Here is a 13,617-nt window from a genome sequence, read left to right as displayed (position 1 = left end):
TCAGGAATGATGAACTCATCATATTTACAAAACCAAGAGAGCTCGAGTTCATACCAGCTTTTCTCATCTCAATCAGTCCATCATATATCGTCATTATTGCCTTTCACTTGCACGACCAAATGATGTGTATAATAATAATAGTGCACATGCATTGGACTAAGTTGGAATCTGCAAGCATTCAACTCAAGAGAGAAGACAAAATAATATGGGCTCTAAGTTAATAAACAATTATGCATATGAGAGCCACTAAACTTTTTCAATATGGTCTTCTACTCTCGACCCCCAAAGAAAAGAAAAGAAAACTATTTACATGGGAAAGCTCCCAAACAAGTAAGAAGAAGAACGAGAAATCTTTTTGGGTTTTCATTTTAATTTCTACTACAAGCATGGAAATTAAACTAACTAATTTTTTGGTTTTTCTGAAGGTTTATCAAACACACAAGAAGAAAGCTAGAAAAAGAAATTAAACTAGCATGGATAATACAATGAAAGAGTATGAGCACCGACGACTAGAATATTGTGTGAACATGAATGTAAAGTCGGTGAGAAATACATACTCCCCCAAGCTTAGGCTTTTGGCCTAAGTTGGTCTAATACCAAGGGTAGCCTGGCTGATATCCGTGGTTGTAACTGGGGTCGTACTGAGATGCAGCGGCAATTGCCTCCTGAGCTGCGGCATGTTGGCGAGCCGCTTCCACTCTCCCCTCGTGTTCAACTGCTTCCTTCCTGGTAACAACATATCTTCCTTTTGCCTGGTAATCAAAAAGGAGAGGAGCAGGAAGAGTAACATGGACGACGTTGCGTCTGTCATAGATTAGTCGATATTGGAGGAATTGTTCATTCCTCTTAAGAAAATGATGCTGGACCATAGCGTCATAATCTAAATAAGCAGGAGGTAACATCATATCCCCCTCTCGTGGGGCTATACCAAGATAATTAGCCACACGGGTCGCATAAATTCCTCCAAATAAATCTCCCGCTCTACCATTATTATGCAACCTACGTGCAACTATTGCCCCCAAGTTATAATCTTTATAACCTAACATAGTATTCTTGAGGACACAAAGATCAGGGACACACATATGACATGCTTCATCTTTACCGTTAATGCATCTACCAATGAAGAGAGCAAAATAATGTATAGCAGGAAAATGAATGCTCCCTATGGTAGCTTGTGCAATATCCCTGGATTCTCCCATAGTAATACTAGCAAGGAAATCTCCAAATTCAGATTTGTGGGGACCATTAATATTACCCCACTGCGGAAGTTTGCAAGCAGTTGTAAAATCCTCTAAGTCCATGGTATAACGTGTATCATAGATATCAAATAGGACACTAGGATAATTACGTGTACAATTATATTTAAACCTTCGCACAAATGAATTAGTCAATTGATAGTACTGAGGACACTTATCTAGTAAGAAGTCCTCCAAATCAGCATTACGCACATACGCGGCAAATTCCTCCTTGAAGCCTGCTTCGACCATAAAATCGTCGGATGGCCACTCACAAGCTCATACATCTGCATCCCTTGATAATTCAACATCTTGCTCACGTATAGCAATCCTGGGTCCTTTCTTTACCGAGGAACCTCCTTGGTACATTCTCCTAGACATAATTCTTTTTCTGAAAAAATTCTGAAATTTTAGTAACTTCAAAATAAAAGTGAATAAAACTAAACAAGATTGGTAGCAACTACTCCTACAAGTGCCTAGAGCCTATATCATGCATTAGAATTACTTGGGACCTCATAAATTTAACGTGCAAGCTCAAGAACATGGTCACCTATGCAGCAAAAATTTGCAATGAATACAACACTAGAACAAAAACTAATTGGACCAATGGAGGAGTCACATATCAAGCAACAATCTCCAAAAGCAGTTTTGTGAATGGAGCTTTGAGCAAGGAGATCGAAAATTGCAGCAAAATGAGCTAGAACTCGTGCTTGAGCTGGATGGGGATTTTTTTGGGAAGAAGATGGAGTGTGTGGGTGCTGGCATAAGTGGAGGGGGTCCACCAGGGGCCCACGAGACAGGGGGGCATGCCCAGGGTAGGTGGGCGCGCCGTCCACTCTCGTGGCCTGGTGCTTACCCCTCCTGCAGTGATTTCAGCGCCTAAAATCCTCAAATATTCCATAAAAATCATACTAAATTTGCAGGGCATTTGGAGCACTTTTATTTTTGGGATATTTTTTATTGCGCGGATAATTCAGAAAACAGATGGATAATACTATTTTTGCTTTATTTATTCTAAATAACAGAAAGTAAAAAGAGGGTACAGAAGGTTGTGCCTTCTAGTTTCATCCATCTCATGATCATCAAAATGAATCCACTAACAAGGTTGATCAAGTCTTGTTAACAAACTCATTTCGAATAACACGGAACCGGAGAAATTTTGAATAACTCTAAGTTACCTCAATGGGGATATGAACATTCCCAACAATAAAAATATCATACTTTTTCTTGATAGTAGGGAGAGGAAATTCAAAACCTCCAATAATGATAGTTGGAACTTTTCCAATGGAATTGATGCTATGAACTTGAGATTGTTTCCTCGGAAAGTGTACCGTATGCTCATTACCATTAACATGAAAAGTGATATTGCCTTTGTTGCAATCAATAACAGCCCCTGTAGTATTCAAAAAGGGTCTACCAAGGATAATCGACATACTATCATCCTCGGGAATATCAGGAATAACAAAGTCCATTAAAATAGTGACATTTGCAACCACAACAGGCACATCCTCACAAATACCGACACGTATAGCAGTTGATTTATGAGCCATTTGCAAAGATATTTCAGTAGGTGTCAACTTATTCAATTCAAGTCTACGATATAAAGAGAGAGGCATAACACTAACACCGGCTCTAAGATCACATAAAGCGGTTCTAACATAAATTATTTTAATGGAGCATCGTATAGTTGGTACCCCCGGATCTCCAAGTTTCTTTGGTATTCCACCCTTGAAAGTATAATTAGCAAGCATGGTGGAAATTTCAGCTTTCGGTATCTTTCTTTTGTTTGTAATGATATCCTTCATATATTTAGCATAAGGATTTACTTTAAGCATACCAGTTAAGGGCATACGTAAGAAGATAGGTCTAATCATTTCAGCAAAGCGCTCAAAGTCCTCATCATCCTTTGTCTTGGATGGTTTAGGAGGAAAGGGCATGGGTTTCTGAACCCATGGTTCTCTTTCTCTAGTGTGCTTCCTAGCAACAAAATCTCCCTTATCATAGCATTGATTCTTTGAATGTGGGTTATCAAGATCAACAGAAGGATCAATCTCTACTTCATTATTTTTGCTAGGTTGAGCATCAACATGAACATTATCATTAACATTATCACTAGGTTCATGTTCATCACCTGATTGTGTTTCAGCATCAGAAATAGAAATATCATTGGGATTCTCAAGTGTGTCTACAACAGGTTCACTAGAAGCATGCAAAGTCCTATCGTTTTTCTTTTTCTTCTTTTTAGAAGAACTAGGTGCCTCTAAATTATTTCTCTAAGAATCTTGCTTGATTATCTTAGGGTGGCCTTCAGGATGCAAAGGTTCCTGAGTCATTCTACCAGTTCTAGTAGCCACTCTAACAGCAAAGTCATATTTATTATTTAATTCATCGAGCAATTCACTTTGAGCTTTAAGTACTTACTCAGCTTGAGTGGTAACCATAGAAGCATATTTGCTAACGAGTTTAAGTTCATCTTTAACTCTAGCCATATAATCACTCAAGCGTCCTATCTCGAAAGCATTATTCTTTAATTCTCTACCAACATAAGCATTAAAACTTTCTTGTCTAGCCATGAAGTTATCAAATTCATCTAAGCATGGGCTATGAAATTTAGTAGAGGGAATTTCAACTTTATCATATCTATAGAGAGAATTTACCTTTACTACCTGTGTCAGGTTATCAAGACAATGTGTTCTTTGACAGGCAGTATATTAAGACCATGTATTTCTTCAATAGGTGGTAAATTCTTAACATCTTCAGCTTTAGTACCTTTTTCTTTCATTGATTTCTTTGCCTCTTGCATATCTTCAGGACTGAGAAATAAAACACCTCTCTTCTTCGGAGTGGGTTTAGGAATAGGCTCAGGAGTTGGCTCAGGAATTAGCTCAGGAATAGTCCAATTATTTTCATTAGTCAACATATTATTCAATAGTAATTCAGCTTTGTTGACTGTTCTTTCCCTGAAAACACAACCAGCACAACTATCCAAGTAGTCCTTGGAAGCATCGGTTAGTCCATTATAAAAGATATCAAGTATTTCATTTTTCTTAAGAGGATGATCAGGCAAAGCATTAAGTAATCGGAGAAGCCTCCCCCAAGCTTGTGGCAGACTCTCTTTTTTAGTTTGAACAAAATTATATATTTCCCGCAAGGCAGCTTGTTTCTTATGAGCAGGCCAATATTTAGCAGAGAAGTAATAAATCATATCATGGGGACTACGCACACAACCAGGAGCAAGAGAATTAAACCAAGTCTTAGCATCACCCTTTAATGAGAACGGAAATATCTTAAGGATATAAAAATAGCGAGACTTCTCATCATTAGTAAACAGGGTGGCTATATCATCCAACTTGGTAAGATGTGCCACAACAGTTTCAAATTCAAGGCCATAAAAAGGATCAGATTCAACTAAAGTAATAATCTCAGGATCAACAGAGAATTCATAATCCTTATCAGTAACACAGATAGGTGAAGTAGCAAAAGCAGGGTCAGGTTTCCATTTAGCTAATAACTTTTTAAGATCATATCTATCTTTACAAGCAAAGATAGCTCTAGCAGCTTCCTCTTCCATAACATAACCCTCAGGAACAACAGGAATTCGTAATCATTGGGATAACTTTCGTCATCACTATCATCAATAATAGCATCTTCAATAATTTCATTCTCTCTAGCCCTAGCAAGTTGTTCATCAAGAAATTCACCTAATGGCAAAGTGGTATCACGCACAGAAGTAGTTTCATCATAAGTATCATGCATAGTAGAAGTGGCATCATCAATAATGTCGTGGAATTAACACGTCAGATGTCCTTAGTGTGAGGACTTAGTCGTGAGGCCAACGCATCTATGTGGTAGCTTGAAGGGGTTAAGCGGAATCGAGAGACGCAACACAAGACAAGGGTTTAGACAGCTTCGGGCCCCGGGAAACATCATCCGGTAAAAGCCGTACATGCTGTTTGAGGCTAGATCTCATTATCATCACGAGGGAGTCGCCGTAAACCGGCTCTCCTCTAGTTGTGTCTAGCCCTAGAGATTGTTTCTTACTTGTCCCTCTTTGGGGAGCCCTGCCCCTCCTTATATATGTTGAAGGGGCGGGTTACATGTGGATTCCAACTCGGACTTTAACTTAAACTATTTTGACTTCCCTTCCTGGGCTTCTTAACGTCTGTCGGTTTAACATTGTCTGCCGGTTTAACATTGTCTGTCGGTTTAACATTGTCTGTCGGTTTAACATTGTCTGCCGGTTTAACATTGTCTGCCAGTGGCGATGGCGACGAATCTCCCTCTTCGGAGCCCCGAACGGACTCTAGATCATCCCTCTCGAGAGAGATTAGGGCTTGGCGGCGGCTCTGTATCGTAAAACGTGATGAAACTTTTTCTCTGATTTTTTTCTCCGCAAGACGGAATATATGGAGTTGGAGTTGAGGTCGGTGGAGCCTCAGGGGGCCCACGAGACAGGGGGGCACGCCCAGGGGGTGGGTGCGCCCCCCACCCTCGTGGACAGGGTGTGGGCCCCCTGGTCTTGATTCTTTCGCCAGTATTTTTTATATTTTCCAAGAAGTGCCTCCGTGGATTTTCAGGACATTCCGAGAACTTTTGTTTTCTACACATAAAACAACATCATGGCAGTCCTACTGAAAACAGCGTCAGTCCGAGTTAGTTTCATTCAAATCATGCAAGGTAGAGTCCAAAACAAGGGCAAAAGTGTTTGGAAAAGTAGATACGTTGGAGACGTATCAAGGGGGGGGTGAATAGGCGCTTCAAAATAATTACGGTTTAGGCTTCAACAAATGCGGAATAAACCTAGCAGTTAATTGGTAAAGCACAAAACCTACAACAACTAGGCTCACCTATGTGCACCAACAACTTATGCTAAGCAAGTTAAACAACTAAGTGATAGCAAGATATATGAGAAGAAACAATATGGATATCACAAAGTAAAGTGCATAAGTAAAGGGCTCGGGTAAGAGATAACCGAGGCACGTGGAGACGACGATGTATCCCGAAGTTCACACCCTTGCGGATGCTAATCTCTGTTTGGAGCGGTGTGGAGGCACAATGCTCCCCAAGAAGCCACTAGGGCCACCATAATCTCCTCATGCCCTCGCACAATGCAAGATGTCGTGATTCCACTAAGGGACCCTTGAGGGCGGTCACCGAATCCATACAAATGGCAACCCTTGGGGGCGGTCACCGAACCCGTACACTTTGGCAACCCTTGGGGCGGTCACTTGAACCCATCAACTTGCTCGGGGTGATCTCCACAACCTAATTGGAGACCCCGACGCTTGTACGGAGCTTTACACCACAATGATTGAGCTCCAAACACCACCAACCATCTAGGGCGCCTAAGCACCCAAGAGGAACAAACTCAAGGGTACCAAAAACCCAATAGTAATAAGCTTCTCAAATTGTAACTTCCATGTATCACCGTCGAGAACTCAAACTAATGCACCAAATGCAATGGCAAGGGAACACGGAGTGCCCAAGTCCTTCTCTCCCAAATCCCACCAAAGCAACTAATGCCAGGGAGGAAAGTGAGAGGAAGAACAAGAAGCAGAACACGAGAAACTCCAAGGTCTGAATCCTAGGGGTTTCCCTCACACTGAGGAGAAAGTGATTGGTGGAAATGTGGATCTAGAACTCCTCTCTCTTTTCCCCAAAAAACTAGCAAGAATATGTGGAGGGATTGAGTGATAGCAAGCTCAAAGAAGGTCAACAATGGGGGAAGAACACGAGCTCAAAGGATAAGGTTCATTGGGGAAGAAGACCCCCTTTTTGTAGGTGGGGAAAATCCAACCGTTGTGCTCACAGCCCGCACAGAGCGGTACTACTGCTCATCGGAGCGGTACTACTTCTAGGGATGTGGAATCCCTTTGAAAAAGAATAGCGAGGAGGCAAAAGGCCAGTAGAACCGCCGGAGCTTTACTACCGCTCGTCGTCACGATACTACCACTAAGGGTAGCGATACTACTGCCTGCGAGTGGTACTAAAAAATACATCCGTGCATGCCACTGCTGGAGTTAATACGAGATTTTGGTTTGGAGCAGAAGTAGCCACGATAGTAGCCGCAGTAGTACCGCTCTGGAGCGTTAGTAAAAAATTACATCCGCTCCAAGTGGTAGTAGTCGCGGTAGTACCTCTGAAGCCTTTTAAGGACACCAAAACTGCCACAACTTCTGCAAACGGACTCCAAATTCAACGAAACCAAGTTTGTTGGAAAGCTAACAACATTGGATAACACAATCTTGATAGAAGAAACAATTAGAAGAAAATTAGAAAAGGCCCATAAGAAAATGGTGAGAACTCTTCCTCGAATAAGACCGGTAAAACCTCCAACATAAAAAACGCAATAGAAGAAGCATACGAAATCCGTTTTTAATGTACTAGAGCTTGTCATGAAGATAACCACAAGCTCTAAAAACCTCAAAAAAGATAATACAAATAAATCAAGAAAGATGATGCAAGGATGCAATGGTTTGATCTCTCGATGAACGATACGATCAAGCTACTCACTTGAGAGCCCCCCTTGATAGTACGGCTAGCGATCCTATAACCCGGTCTCCAAAATATCACCATGAGACTGGTAAAATAGAAAACCTATCAAGGGCAAACCTTTTCCTTGCATGAAGTCCACTTGAGCTAGATGATGACGATCTTGACTCCCTCAAGTTGGACCACCGTTCTTGATTGCGTTCGCTCGATGAAGACTGGTTGATTGCTCCCCCATACTCCACTATGGGTGAGCCACTCTTTGGCACATCTTCACAAGTCCATTGACACCACAATGGACGGCAAGCTTCAAGGATGACCTCTTCATGATGCTCCACTTGAACTTGCACACCGCAAACTTGATGACGATCACCACTTGATGTCATCCTCCATGGGTTGTATGAGATCTTCCTCTTGATGCAAACCCATGTAAACAAACCTAACCCCACATAGAACTCACACGTAGATCATGGGTTAGTACACAAAGTGTAATGGACAATGCTTACCATACCATGGGATCACTTGACCCCTCTCGGTACATCTTCTACACTTTGTGAGTTGATCAACTTGATTCACTCTTGACTTAGTCTTGATCAACCTTGAAGCTTTCCAACTCTCTTCATTTGGATGATGCCTTGATTGAAATCATGAATGATCACACAATCTTCTTCTTCAAGACATGCTTGCAATAAGCTCAACTCAACTCTCACATGGCCAATCTTTGGATAATTCCTTAATAGCACCTTGGTCAACACATAAACTCCTTGAAACCAACACATGGACTTCAAGAAGTGCCGATGGACAAATCCTTCAAATATAACTCAATGCAACCATTAGTACATAGAGAATGTCATCAATTACCAAAACCACACATGGGGGCACGGGATGTCCTTTCACTTTTAGTAGACGGATGTAGGGTTGAATCCATGAGAAGACTTCGATCACCAGTCATGTGGTTAGTGCATCCACTGTCCATTATCCACTCAGTAGCTTTCAGAGTTATACCCTACAGTGCAGTTAGCGGGATAGGCTTCACCAAGAGTATTGTGAAGCACAATCATATAGTGAATAAGCATGCTATCAAAGTTAAGATTCTTATTTGGTAAGATAGGATGCTCGTCAAGAAACCCTGGGACAAAATAAATGGTAAGACCATTCTGGCAGTTTATCTTGCGTCCCACGAGATGTTTTAGGTCCCTAGCGTTGGCATCATAACTCTTTGATTTCCGGTTGGAGACCTTTCCCTGCAAGAGAAGTTAATTCTTCTTAACCACCCACATCTTCAGGGTGGCTTAGAATCAACGAGTCTAACTGCAGCATCTAAGAACTTAGGCTTTGGAACCCCAGCAGATAGTTTCGTAGGAGGTGAATAATACTCATAAGAATATGCAGAAAAGTTCTTGGATTTGTGAAAATAGCGGCTAGAAAAAACACGCCCATATTCATGAGTCTGATGATGGTTTCCCTGCAAAACATTGGTGTTAGGGTGATCTTGTGAGGTCCTCTATCTGTATGAATCCTTTAGGCCATGTGAAGCCTTTGGTATGGGGTTTGTCTTCTTCCCAGGTGGAGTCATGATGACATTCACTGGAGGCTTCTAAAGACAACTTTTGGGCACCCAGCTCTTCTTTAAGGGTGGCCCATTCCTGCAGTTAGTACCAACAAACCTGGCAAACACTTCACCATTCCGATTCTTAAACAACTTATAATTGGCATCAAAGGATTCATCAATGATAATGGCGTTAGCACAAGTGAAGCCAGATAAGGTGGATGGGTCCACTAAAGGGCCCTTTGCTGCAACTCATGTGGTTTGGGGGTACTGCTCAGGCTTCCATTAAGAACCATCAACATTCATTTTCCTCTCGAACCCAACGCCCTCTTTCCTAGGGTTTCGGTCCAGAATCTGTTCCTTGAGGACATCACATAGTGTATGATGCCCTTTGAGGCTTTTGTACATGCATGTTTCAACCAATGTCTTCAACCTAGCATTCTCATTAGCAATAGTAGTGGTATCCTCAATAGAGGGGTTAGTTACCACATCGGTAGTTGAATATATTGCAACATCAGAGGCAATGGAACATTCAGCAACAGAGACAACATTATCACGCTCGAGACATTTTAAACATGGTGGTACAAAACCTTCCTGAGAGGAAATGATCTGTTGAGCGAGTAGTGAATCGTTCTCCTTTTGAAGATCTTCATGATACGCTGTCAGTTTCTCCAGATCTTGCTTCCTTTGAAGATAATCATAGGAAAGCTTCTCATGAGTAGTTGAGAGTGTTTCATGACGACTTTCAAGTTCCTCATACTTAACAAGAGGATTTTTAATGTCTCCGATTAAGGGCTAGGTTCTATTCATTTCCTTGTCTAGCAGATCATCGCTTTTGTCTAACAACTTTTGAATATGTTCCACAACAGTTTGTTGTTCAGTTGCAATTTTAGCAAGAGTCTTATAGCTAGATTTGGATTCACACTTAGAGTCATCTTCACTGGAGGTTTGAAAGTAAGCATCGCGTGAGTTTACCTTGGCACCTCGTACCATGAAGCAGTAGGTCAGAGCAGAGTCGTCCTCATCATTAGCTTCAGCGTCGGCGAGTGACCACCGTCATCAGTGTTGAAGATGGACTTGGTGATGAATGCCGAAGCTAGAGCCAGGCTTGCCACGCCTGAATCAGACTCCCCCTCAGATTCCACCTCTACCTCCTCAGAAGTAGACTCCTCCTCTGAATCCATCTCCTTGCCAATGAATGCACGAGCCTTGCCAAATGAGCTCTTCTTATGAGACGAAGACTTTGATGCAAACTTTGATGAAGACTTTGAGGATTTATTCTTGTTGTTGTCATCAGAATCATATTCCTTGCTCTTCTACTTCTTTTTCTTAGAGTCCTTGTCCTATTGAGGACACTCAGAGATGTAGTGGCCTGGCTTCTTGCATTTGTGGCATGTTATCTTCTTGTAATCACGAGAGGAAGCCTCATAATTTCTTGAGCTGGATCTTGAAGACTTTCCTAAGCGATTCTTTTGGGAGAACTTTTGGGACTTCTTCACAAGCATTATTAGCTCTTTGCCAATGTCTTCAGGAGCTACAGTTAGATTCTTCTTTAGATGAGGAAATAGCCTTTGCCTTCAAGGCACGGGGTCGGCCATAGTTGGGGCCATAGATATCTCTCTTCTCAGATAGCTGGAACTAATGTGTGTTGAGCCTCTCAAGTATGTCATATGGATCGAGTTCTCTGAAGGACGTTCTTGTATCATCAGGGACAAGGTGTCAAATGAGTTGTCAAGTGATCTCAGAAGCTTCTTCATGATTGCATGCTTGGTGATCTCAGTGGCGCCAAGAGCGTGGAGCTCATTTGTGATATCAGTGAGGTGATCGAACGTGAGCTGGACATTTTCATTGTCATTCCTCTTGAAGCAGTTGCAGAGATTGCGAAGAACATCAATCCTTGAGTCTCTCTAAGTTGATACGCCTTCATTGACTTTGGACAGCTAGTCCCAGACTTGCTTCGCGGTTTCCAATGCACTTACACGACCATGTTGTCCTTTGGTCAGATGACCACAGATGATGTGCTTGGCAGTTGAGTCCAGTTGCGAGAACCTCTTGACATCAGCAGCAACGACACCTTCATCAATCTTTGGAACACCTATCTTGATGACATACTAGAGGTCAATGTCAATGGCTTCAAGATGCATGCGCATCTTATTCTCCCAGTAGGGGTAATCGGTGCCATCGAAGAGTGGACACACAGCGGAGACCTTAATTATGCCTGCATTCGACATAGCTAAAACACCAGGTGGTTAAACTGAATCACACAGAACAAGGGAGCACCTTCCTCTGATACCAATTGAAAGTGCTAGTTATCGACTAGAGGGGGGTGAATAGGCGATTTTTATGGATGTCTTCAAAACATGACGTCTTTTAAGACAAACTGTTTATATGAACCTATATGATATGTAGCGGAAGATGAACTACACTAGACAAGCAATAGTCAAGTAAGCAATATAGTGCAAGCATGAAGACTAATAGCAGCTAGGTAGTATGGATCGGAATGGAAGACAGTATGAAGCCAAACGGATAATAGTCTTCACACAGTGAAATGAAACAGATCAGGCAAGCAAGCAACGACTTCACAAAGACAAACTAAAATGTAAGGAAGGTAGGGGATAGAACCAGTAGCTTGGTGAAGACAAGGATTTGGTAGACAATTCCAGTTGTTGTGACAATTGTACGTCTGGTTAGGGAGGTTGAGATTGAACTCAGAAGACTATGTCTTCACCTTATTCCCCTTGAGCTAAGGACACCCAGTCCTCACCCAATCACTCTGGTAGGTCATCAAGGTAGACTTCCAAACCTTCACAAACTCCGTTCACTGGCGATCCACAATGACTCTTGGATCCTTAGAACGTGACGCCTAACAGGCTAGAGGATGCACAATCCTCAAGTGTAACAAGTCTTCGAGTCACGCGGATAGAAAGCCTTCAGTGATGCCTAACACTCTTTGGCTCTGGGTGTTTTGGTCTATGTCCTCGCAAGGATCTCTCTCTCAAAGGCTTCAGAGGTGGGTTGCTCTCAAACGACAAAAGCCATGTACTAACTCTGAGGAGCCACCTATTTATGGTGTAGGGGTGGGCTATTTATAGCCAGGAGGCAACCCGACATGATATATCCGAAATGACCCTGGTTCACTAAGGAACCAACACGTGTCCAACGGTCATATTTCAAACACACGCGGCAGCTTGGGCTGCAAGCAAAGCAGACTCATCCAACTCTGGATAAGATTTTCTCTCATTGTCTTCACTTGAAGACATAGGATTTTGGTTGAGCATCACTTCAGTCATCTGACTTTGTTCACTTGGACCCCACTTAACAGTACGGTGGTTCCTATGACTCAATTAAGAAGAAACGGAAACTATGAAGGAAAATATGCCTTTGCACTCCATAGTCTTCAAGTGAATGTCTTCACAGGTCATTATCTTCCACGTGAATGTCTTCACGAACCACCATTGTCTTCAATGTCTTCATACATTTTTAGGGGTCATCTCTGGTAGGTAAACCAAATCAATGAGGGACTACTACCTGTGTTATCCTGCAATTCTTACAAACACATTAGTCCCTCAACCATGTTTGTCGTCAATACTCCAAAACCAACTAGGGGTGGCACTAGATGCACTTACACCTCACCACTTCCCGATATAATCGTGTCGTTGTGCGCGAGTGGGATAACCGAAATCATTGATCATATCCCTTAAAAAACGGGGCACGATCTCTGAGGGAGTCCCGGACTAGGGGGTGTCCGGATAGCCGAACTATCATGGTCGGCCGGACTCCAAGATTATGAAGATACGAGATTGAAGACTTCGTCCCGTGTCCGGATGGGACTTTCCTTGGCGTGGAAGGCAAGCTTGGCGATATGGATATGTAGATCTCCTACCATTGTAACCGACTTTGTGTAACCCTAGCCCTCTTCGGTGTCTATATAAACCGGATGGCTTTAGTCCATAGGACGAACAACAATCATACCATAGGCTAGCTTCTAGGGTTTAGCCTCCTTGATCTCGTGGTAGATCCACTCTTGTAACACACATCATCAATATTAATCAAGCAGGACGTAGGGTTTTACCTCCATCAAGAGGGCCCGAACCTGGGTAAAACATCGTGTCCCTTGTCTCCTGTTACCATCCGCCTAGACGCACAGTTCGGGACCCCCTACCCGAGATCCGCCAGTTTTGACACCGACATTGGTGCTTTCATTGAGAGTTCCTCTGTGCCGTCACCATCAGGTAGGATGCCTTTCCCGTCTTTAAAGACGGCACCGTCGTCAAGGGAGCTATGGCCGCCGGCCAGACTATCCGGCTAGGCGGTTTTCTTATGACCGCCTGTTCGGCCACCGCT

The sequence above is a fragment of the Triticum aestivum genome, chromosome 6B, assembly GCF_018294505.1.
Source record: "Triticum aestivum cultivar Chinese Spring chromosome 6B, IWGSC CS RefSeq v2.1, whole genome shotgun sequence".
NCBI lineage: Eukaryota > Viridiplantae > Streptophyta > Magnoliopsida > Poales > Poaceae > Triticum > Triticum aestivum.
The sequence above is the reverse complement of the archived record's forward strand: the minus strand, read 5'-3'. Positions refer to the sequence as shown.